This window comes from Phyllobates terribilis, unplaced genomic scaffold (assembly GCF_046119375.1).
Source record: "Phyllobates terribilis strain yellow unplaced genomic scaffold, ASM4611937v1 Scaffold_5811__1_contigs__length_48937, whole genome shotgun sequence".
NCBI lineage: Eukaryota > Metazoa > Chordata > Amphibia > Anura > Dendrobatidae > Phyllobates > Phyllobates terribilis.
Window position 1 is genome coordinate 36,357 of NW_027368556.1, and position 7,348 is coordinate 43,704.

The window sequence follows — 7,348 nt, forward strand, 5'->3', positions numbered from 1 at the left end:
CCCAGAATTGGTCGTACATGTTGGGAGTGCCGAGCCTAGATCCTTCGATGCTCGGGTGTCAAAGGCTTGTAAAGTTGAACGACAATTAGTTCGACGTAAAGCAAGTACAAGTAGACCTCAAGTGCATGAGATTAGAAAAGATGACATTAAGAGACCTCAGAAAAGGGGAGAATCCATGGCTACTTCCGTTAGGACACCAAATAAGACCCCTTCCGGAACTAATCCAATATTTCAAGGGAAAGTGTCAGAGAGCCGTACAAAAAGCTCACTCCTCAAGAAAGTAAGGAGAAGAAATACCCTTTCGATGATGAAGATTTTCAAGGAATTTTTGAAGAGTTGATGTCATCAAATCTCCTAGTTCTCCTAGAGCCCAAAAGGCCATATGAAGTCGAAAAGACAAATGATGCAAAATATTATCCATACCACCGCATCGTTAGTCATTCGATCAAGGATTGCTATGTCCTTAAAGATATAATTGAAAGAATGGTAAATAATGGAGAAATTAAGATCGAAGAATGAACCTCCAAATCACATGTTCCCTCGTCAAATACTATCTCATTGGAAGAAATTGCAGAAGCGCTTCCACCTCATCCAAGTCCTCCAAGTACGTTTGAGATAATGGTGGGAACCGATGAAAATGAAGGCATTCCAATGGTTTCAATGCCTTCAATGCTATACCAGTTCAATTCATGATTAATGATGAAGTTCAAATTGTTTGGGCATACCCTGATATGCCTAGAGATGTTCCTAGAAAACCTACTCTATATGAGATCATGACACGTCCTGACATCGAGATTTTATTCTCTAGTGATGATGACGGAGAGTCCAGTAATATTGAATGGCAAACTTGTACAAGTCGAAGGAAATCTCGACCAGTCATGACACAGAGTTCAACTAATCCAGGTTTTAGAATGATTGGGAGAAAACCAAATAAGAAGAAGAACAAAAATAAGCTAGGAAGGACAAGGAGAAAAAGCCTTCAATCACCGATTCTGATGAAGGGTATATCCAACCGGACAGAGTACCAATCACCTTGAGAGAATTTGTCCCGAAGGAACTTTTAGATGATGATGATCAAGAAAATGATGCATTTTGGGATTGTTCCATGTTGTATGGCTACGTGGGCTGGCATGTGTGAAGAGGAGCTTTTAGAAGTTGATAAGGTAACACTCCGTTCTGGAAATCAGATCACGTCTCTAAAAGCCAAAAAGAAGGAAAATAAAAAAGAGTCTAAATCTTGTGGTGACTTGAAAGAGACAAATTGTGATGATGTGGTTAACGAAGAAATACCTGGTTCGTCTCAAAAAGAGAGTGAGATGCAAGAAATATCCCAACAAGTTAAAGCACATGAAGCACCGATGATTCTTCGTGATGCTCCTTTTAAGGAAAAAATCAAATACGACGTCATTGGCCACTTAAAGCGCATTCACGCGCGTCTAAGCGTTTATGATGCTTTGCAAATGTCAAACGAGTTGAGAAGAGCACTCATACAAGCTCTCATGAAGCTTGATGATTACAAAGATCAAGTTGATCGAGTCGAAGTTAACAACGTGTCACTCGCTCCGCCAACTCATTGTGCTTCATGCATGGCGTTCATCACATTCTCTTATGAAGATCTTCAATTAGGATAAGAATATCACAATAGGCCTCTATATGTCACAGGTTGTATCGGGGATACAAAAATCAATCGTATCCTTTTGGATTGTGGATCAGCCGTGAATCTTCTCCCCTATAGAGTGTTAAAATCCATGGGATTAAACACTAAAATTTATCTCCTACTTTGCTCACAATTCAAGGCTTCAATCAAGTGGGGCAACGAGCCATGGGGTCTATCGCACTGAAGGTTATGATGGAAGATCTGTATAAGGATGCGCTATTCCATGTCATAGATGCTGACACCTCATACAATGCCTTACTTGGGCGACCTTGGATTCATGCTAGCAATCCATTGTTTCTACTCTTCATCAATGTTTGAAGTACACTGATGATAATGTAAATGAAAAGACTATATGAGGAGATCGAAATCCTTTTCACGGGGAAAGCGTTAACTATGCCGATGCAAAGTTTTATAAGTCGGTCAAATTTGAGCCTAAGACATTAGTGTCGGGAGATGACAATAGAAAATGGCCTCAAGGAAACGAGGGACCAACTAATTCCCATTTTCCTCGTTTCTCTTTGAATAGGAAAAATGAAGGAGGAGATGTGCGTCCTAAAGTGTTGTTTAAATATACACCAAAGGATAAAAGAAAAATTGGTCAAAAACCATTGAGTTCCGTTGAGAAGGTTATGCACTCCTTGATGACAAGCTACACATGTCCTCTTCAAAAAATTGACCAATCAATACCCAAGAAGACGTTGATGATTCACAAATCCTCTGGAGAGAAAAGGAGCGTAGTGTTGCAAGCTAATTCTTCTACTTCCATCACCAAGTCTTTCCCTCTACAACCAAACAAGAGGTTTAAAGTGAATAAGCAAAAACAAGACTCATCCTTAAAATGGAAGGTGTCTCATGAGCCTATCAATGAGGGTTCACTCAAAGATTTGCGAATCTCTAATGAAGATGGCATCTTGATCGCAAGATTTGAAGAGTCAATGACATTAACTCCGAAGGAACAAAACTTGTTCTTAGGAGGGGAAGAAGTAAAGCCTCGAACATCGGTCTTTGACAGACTCAATACAATGCCAAAACCTTTGGTGTTTGAAAGGATTGAGTATGTGGATAAGCCGAAGAATCAAAAGAATAAAATTCTAATCAAAGTCCATAAGAAATGGAAGGTTGAAAAAAGAGGTCCATGTTCATTGAACAAAATGATGTCATGAACCCTGGATTTGAAGAGGTGAATACAATCTCCATTGTTCTCGAGGAAGGTTCAAATAATCTTGAAGCACAAGATTTCATCAATACTATTCAACCAGCTCCACCGGAGATGGAAGATGGTGTTAAAGCCACAATTGATGAATTCAAAGAGATTAACTTGGGGAACGATGAAGATCCTAAACCTGTTCTCGTTAGTAAATTATTAACGAATGAAGAGAAGGTGATATATGAAGAGCTCCTTGAAGAGTACAAAGATGTGTTTGCATGGGGGTACCAAGATATGCCTGGTTTAGACCCAAAAGTTGCGATGCATAGATTGGCTATCTCCGATGAGAAGAATCCTGTAAAGTAAGGTCAATGTCGCATTCGCCGAGATTTGATAGTTCAAATAAAGGAGGAGGTAAATAAACTCATTACATCCGGTTTCATTTGCGAGGTTCAATAACCGAAATGGTTAGCCAATATTGTCCCCATGAAGAAGAAGAATGGTCAACTTCGCATATGTGTGGATTTTAGGGATTTGAATGAAGCTTGTCCAAAAGACGAATTCCCTTTACCCATAACCGAATTGTTGGTTGATGCCACTACCGGATTCAAAGCTTTGTCCTTCATGGATGGATTCTCAGGATACAATCAAATCAAGATGGATCCTGAGGATGAAGAGTTGATAGCTTTCCGAACACCCCTAGGCACTTTGTTATACGGTGTCGTTTGGGATGAAGAATGCAGGGGCAACTTATCAAAGAGCTATGACAGTCATCTTTCATGATTTACTCCACAATACTATCTAGTATTATGTAGATGACCTTGTGGTTAAAACCAGAGAACGTGAGGAGCACCCAAATGATCTCCATAAGATTTTTGAAAGATGACACCAACTCAAAATGAATCCTTTGAAGTTTGCGTTTGGTGTGATGTCGGGCAAGTTTCTCGGCTTTGTTGTTCGAGATTGAGGAATTGAAATCGACCCTGACAAGATCAAAACAATCATGGAAATGCCTCCTCCAAGAAACCTCCATGAGCTTCGAGGCTTACAAGGAATGCTCGCATATATTCGACGTTTCATCTCGAATCTTACGGGAAGATGTCAACCATTCTTAAGACTGATGAAGAAAGATACTCCATTTATATGGGACCAAGCATGTCAAAATGCTTTGAATAGCATTAAGAAATATTTAATGAGTCCGCCTATCTTAATGGCACCAGTTCAGGGGAAGCCTTTGATCCTATATACGGCGATTCTTGAGCGGTCTCTCTGAGCCATGTTTGCACAAAATAATGATGAAGGAAAAGAAAAAGTCTTGTATTATATCAGTCGAACAATGGTTAGGGTAGAATGCAATTACTCGACCATGGAAAAAATCTGTCTCGCCTTGGTATTCGCCGTCCAGAAATTGCGGAATTACCTCTTAGCTCATCAGATCATATTAATATCTATAGCTAGCCCCTTGAGGTATATCTTGTTTAAGACTGGCTAAATAGGCCATGCTCTTAGCTCCATTCGACATCGAATTTGTCTCTCAAAAGGAGGTCAAGGGGCAAGTAATAGCTGACTTTCTAGCTTCTCACCCAACTGCCGACAATAAGGAAATGTCTTACGACTTTCCTCACGAAGAAGTCTTTGTAATAGAAGAAAAATCATGGCATTTGTATTTCGATGGGGCAACAAAGAAATATGGAGCTGGTGTTGCTATTGTACTCGTAAAACCGTCAGGGGGGATTGTACCTTACTCCTTCTCACTCTTAGAGGTTTGCTCAAACAATGTGGCAGAATATGAGGCGCTTATCATTGGGCTCGAGATAGCCCTCGAGATGCATATCAAGTCCTTACAAGTGTTTGGTGATTCTCAATTGATCATTAGACAATTAAATGGACTATATGATGTTAAGAATTCAAATTTAATTATTCTCCATAAGAGATCAAAAGATCTCATTGGGCAGTTTCATCAAATAGAAATAGTGCATGTACCAAGATCTGAAAATGACAAAGCAGATGCTTTGGCTAAGTTAGCAGCATCGTTAACATTGCCCGATGAAAGAGTCATACAAATTACTATCAGAGAACGTCATTTTCTTACTCCAGTCCTAGAAAGATGTCGATCAAGTGAAGAGGTGAGCGTTGTCTCTATTTATGAAATCGAGGAGGATGTTGATTGGCGTCATGCCATTAATGAATATCTTCGATATGGATCCTTGCCAGATGAAGCCAAAAGGAAAGTAGACATTAAGCGCCGAGCTCCAAGGTTCGTGATAAAAAATGATACGTTGTATCGTAGATCCTTTGATAGAGCACTATTAAAATGTTTGTCGAAAGAAGAGGCTCAATATATTCTTTCCAAAACTCATGCCGGGGTATGTGGAGCACATCAAGCAGGGCCTAAACTAGCCGATCAAGTTAAAAGACTTGGATACTATTGGCCAACCATGGTGAAAGACTCCTTGGAGTTCGCTAAAACATGTCATGCTTGTCAAATTCATAGCGATTTCATCCATCAATCACCTCAACTCCTTCACCTAACAACCTTGTCATGGTCGTTCAATGCATGAGGTCTTGATGTTGTAGGACCCATAAGTCCGCCATCGTCACATAGTCATCAATACATCTTGGCCGCAACTGATGATTTCTCTAAATGGACAGAAGTTATACCATTGAAAGGAGTATGAGCAAAAGATGTTGTCAATTTCATAAGGGTTCATTTGATTTACCGATATGGAGTCCTGTCAAAGATAATTTCAGACAACGCCCTTTACTTCAAAAATCAGCATATGGTGAAGCTAGCAGAAAAGTTTGAGTTCAAACATAGTTTCTCATCGAGCTATAACCCATCTTCAAATGGTCAAGCAGAAGCGTTCAACAAAGTCCTATGCAAAATCCTCAAGAAAATGGTGTCAAAATCAAAAAGAGATTGGCATGAGAGATTACCTGAGGCTTTATGGGCATATCGTACAACGGTTCGTACATCGACCGGGTGTACACCAGACAACTTGGTCTTCGGGTCAGAAGCCATTTTACAACTTGAGGTGCAATTGCCTTCCCTTAGGATCTCAACACAACTCACATACCCCGATGAGAATGTCAAAATTCATTTAGCCAAACTGGAAGCCCTATATGAAAAGAGGTTAACAGCTCAACAAAAACTGGAAGTCTATCAGGCCCAAGTTGTCGGGGCATTTAATAAGAGGGTTAAATTTCGTTCATTTGGAGTTGGTGACTTGTTTCTCACAATGAGACGACCAATTGTCATTAACAAAAAAGCACAAGGAAAATTCAAGTCGAAATGGGAAGGCCCATATGTAGTCACCAAAGTGTTCCCAAAGGGGCCATATGAACTCTCCAACGCCGAAGGCAAGTTACTGTACCCTTGTGTGAATGGAAAGTATGTGAAGAAATACTTCACTTGAAAAAGAAATATCCTTTCACGCAAATGATATTCGAAGTGATGTAGGAAACCCTTCCTAGAAGGTGGGCTTATATCACTTAGGTGATGTGAATATAAAAAAGGGATAAAAGAACAAAAAACAAGAGGATCACGCTAAAAAGAAAAAGTTGATTCTCTTGAACTACGAAAGACTTGATCCCTCACAAAGGGGATACGTAGCCGCATTCACAACAAAATTCTCTTCCACAAAAAGAAGGAGAAGAGGATCAAAGGTGAAAAGAAAAAGTTGATTCTCTTGAACTACGAGCGGCTTGATCCTTCAAAAAGAAGATACGTAGGCAGTTTAGTTAACAATACTAAATGCAGCCCGAATATCAAATAACCATCTCTGTTCTCTTGATATAAGAAACCATATGCGTGTCTTATTATTAAAAATGAGAAAGCATGAACAAAATAAACATAAATAGATAAATAACACCCCCAAATGTAACGCACATGTTTACTATGGCTCAATCTGCGACCGTTTTCCTCATAAAACTGAACTCAAGTTCCCCTCATAAAACTCCTCGTTTATTGTCTATGCCACTCGAGGTGATAATTTGAGGTTGACAGGTACTTAAGTGAATGAAGATGACCTTATGTAGGAAGGATCGTCGCTCCTAGCTCGGTCATCTTTCTCAAATGCCTTGTGAATGTCTAGCTTTCAAAAAGAATACATCACGAAAATCTACACATAGTAAAAGTAGGTCTTTTATAAAATAGATGTTAGAACGAAGATTTCAAACTTTGTACATGTTCAATACTTCACACATACAAAGTGTAACACCCCAACACGAGGTGTCACATCGCCACAAATTCCACCCGGAATTCGTAAGGCTCAAAAGGTAATTAGTGGATCAATTAAAATACACACACACATATATATACCCAAAAGAAATCATACATAGGTTGTCACAAACGCTCTACAAGACCCCTAAGATTTTTGGGACAAAAGGAAACAACAAAAACAAAGGAAACCCAAGGAGTTGCCTAATCAACGTCATTCACATCCGATCTCTTCATGTTGCTCCGGTGTTTGTGCAGCAGTAGTACCTGGATGTCCAAAACAGAGCCAACCACAACGGGTCAATCACTAGGTCAAAAAGATACT

At 39.6% G+C, this 7,348-nt stretch overlaps 1 pseudogene; it reads left to right on the plus strand.

Moving 5' to 3' along the window:
* Positions 1 to 1,130: 1,130 nt before the first annotated feature.
* Positions 1,131 to 2,013, plus strand: LOC141250490 (uncharacterized; annotated as a pseudogene).
* Positions 2,014 to 7,348: the final 5,335 nt, after the last annotated feature.